Source organism: Musa acuminata, unplaced genomic scaffold (assembly GCF_036884655.1).
Source record: "Musa acuminata AAA Group cultivar baxijiao unplaced genomic scaffold, Cavendish_Baxijiao_AAA HiC_scaffold_1126, whole genome shotgun sequence".
Lineage (NCBI taxonomy): Eukaryota > Viridiplantae > Streptophyta > Magnoliopsida > Zingiberales > Musaceae > Musa > Musa acuminata.
The window spans coordinates 3,810,181-3,813,372 of NW_027021339.1; positions in this window are offsets into that span (position 1 = coordinate 3,810,181).

The following is a 3,192-nucleotide window of genomic DNA, read 5'->3' on the forward strand; positions in this document are numbered from 1 at the left end:
TCACCGCGCAATGCAAGAACAGGCCAAAAACTGGCCAAAACGGCCCAAAAACGGGCCAAAACTGGCCATTTTTGGCTGCACGAGCGAGCGGCGAGCGGCGGACAGCGAGCGAAGCGAGAGGCAGCACCGTCCCTGCTATACGAAAGCCCCATCCAGCCCTGTGCCACCCGGGGGGTTCCAGGGTGCTGAGATGGCTGACGTTTTGCTCCGCTCTCGACGGTCACCGCGCAATGCAAGAACAGGCCAAAAACTGGCCAAAACGGCCCAAAAACGGGCCAAAACTGGCCATTTTTGGCTGCACGAGCGAGCGGCGAGCGGCGGACAGCGAGCGAAGCGAGAGGCAGCACCGTCCCTGCTATACGAAAGCCCCATCCAGCCCTGTGCCACCCGGGGGGTTCCAGGGTGCTGAGATGGCTGACGTTTTGCTCCGCTCTCGACGGTCACCGCGCAATGCAAGAACAGGCCAAAAACTGGCCAAAACGGCCCAAAAACGGGCCAAAACTGGCCATTTTTGGCTGCACGAGCGAGCGGCGAGCGGCGGACAGCGAGCGAAGCGAGAGGCAGCACCGTCCCTGCTATACGAAAGCCCCATCCAGCCCTGTGCCACCCGGGGGGTTCCAGGGTGCTGAGATGGCTGACGTTTTGCTCCGCTCTCGACGGTCACCGCGCAATGCAAGAACAGGCCAAAAACTGGCCAAAACGGCCCAAAAACGGGCCAAAACTGGCCATTTTTGGCTGCACGAGCGAGCGGCGAGCGGCGGACAGCGAGCGAAGCGAGAGGCAGCACCGTCCCTGCTATACGAAAGCCCCATCCAGCCCTGTGCCACCCGGGGGGTTCCAGGGTGCTGAGATGGCTGACGTTTTGCTCCGCTCTCGACGGTCACCGCGCAATGCAAGAACAGGCCAAAAACTGGCCAAAACGGCCCAAAAACGGGCCAAAACTGGCCATTTTTGGCTGCGCGAGCGAGCGGCGAGCGGCGGACAGCGAGCGAAGCGAGAGGCAGCACCGTCCCTGCTATATACGAAAGCCCCATCCAGCCCTGTGCCACCCGGGGGGTTCCAGGGTGCTGAGATGGCTGACGTTTTGCTCCGCTCACGACGGTCACCGCACCACGCAAGAACGGACCATAAACAGGCCAAAACAGCCCAAAAACGGGCCAAAACTGGTCATTTTTGGCTGCGCGAGCGAGCGGCGAGCGGCGAACAGCGAGCGAAGCGTGAGGCAGCACCGTCCCTGCTATACGAAAGCCCCATCCAGCCCTGTGCCACCCGGGGGGTTCCAGGGTGCTGAGATGGCTGACGTTTTGCTCCGCTCACGACGGTCACCGCGCCATGCAAGAACGGACCAAAAACAGGCCAAAACAGCCCAAAAACGGGCCAAAACTGGCCATTTTTGGCTGAGCGAGCGAGCGGTGAGCGGCGAACAGCGAGCGAAGCGAGAGGCAGCACCGTCCCTGCTATACGAAAGCCCCATCCAGCCCTGTGCCACCCGGGGGGTTCCAGGGTGCTGAGATGGCTGACGTTTTGCTCCGCTCACGACGGTCGCCGTGCCACGCAAGAACGGACCAAAAACAGGCCAAAACAGCCCAAAAACGGGCCAAAACTGGCCATTTTAGGTTGCGCGAGCGAGCGGCGAGCGGCGAACAGCGAGCGAAGCGTGAGGCAGCACCGTCCCTGCTATACGAAAGCCCCATCCAGCCCTGTGCCACCCGGGGGGTTCCAAGGTGCTGAGATGGCTGACGTTTTGCTCCGCTCACGACGGTCACCGCGCCACGCCAGAACAGACCAAAAACAGGCCAAAACAGCCCAAAAACGGGCCAAAACTGGCCATTTTTGGCTGCGCGAGCGAGCGGCGAGCGGCGAACAGCGAGCGAAGCGAGAAGCAGCACCGTCCATGCTATACGAAAGCCCAATCTAGCAAAGAACAGCCCAAAAGGAGGCAAAAACGGGGCAAAAGGGGCAAAAACGGGGCAAAACTTGGCCATCTTTGGTCGAGCGGCGGAGAGCCAGCGAGCGAAGTGTGGGGGCAGGGCAGCACCTGCCCTGTGTTGTTATCTGAATGCCCCATCTCGCCCTGTGTTGTTATCTGAAGGCCCCATCAAGCACGCGAAAAGGGCGAAACAGGCCAAAACACGACGGTCTGTCGTCGAACGAAGTATGCAGACGGGTCAAGAGCAGCCTTGGTTGGGGTCATTGTATTGTCTGAACCCAAACCCAACTGTATACAGGTGAGGTGAGGTGAGGTGAGGTGAGGTGAGCTGCGAGGCTGGTGAAGAAGCAAGCGAGGGCATCGAGGCCAAGGTGTATTGGTTGCTTGCAGCTGCTGCTCCCCTGATATGACGGTGAGTTCAGGCAACAACGGTATGATATGACGGTGGGGATGCTGCCCGTGCTGCAGACGTGCCACTGGCACCGCAGCACGTTGGTTGGTGCTTGCGCCTGCACAGCAGCAACGAAGTGGTAACAATGCATCGACCTGTGCAGTGACAGCTCCGTGATTGCTTGCGCCACATCGAATCAAAGGCAGGCACTCGGTCGCCACGTGCAGCGGCTCGTGCATTGCTGAGCGCTGCTGCACTTGGACATCTCATCGAATCAAAGGCACTCCGAAGTTGAATGCATCCCGTCGGATATTTCGAGCGTTCGACTGTCGCTTTCAACCTCGTCAGCGTGGAGGGCAGTGAATTTGGGGGGGAGGGGGGGACGAATCCGTGCGACGCAGGGCTGGATCTCAGTGGATCGTGGCAGCAAGGCCACTCTACCACTTACAATGCCCCATCGCGTATTTAAGTCGTCTGCAAAGGATTCGGCCCGTCGTCCGTGCGGAATTTCACTTCCCGATGGCCACCCGTGGCTATACCACCGCGGGGGCTACACCGGCGACACGAGCCCATGGGGGCCGAAGGCCCCTACTGTGGGTCGGGAGGCGAACGACGGGCGAGAGCGCCGGTTGCTAGCTAGGATTCTGACTTAGAGGCGTTCAGTCATAATCCGACACACGGTAGCTTCGCGCCACTGGCTTTTCAACCAAGCGCGATGACCAATTGTGTGAATCAACGGTTCCTCTCGTACTAGGTTGAATTACTATCGCGGCACGATCATCAGTAGGGTAAAACTAACCTGTCTCACGACGGTCTAAACCCAGCTCACGTTCCCTATTGGTGGGTGAACAATCCAACACTTGGTGAATTC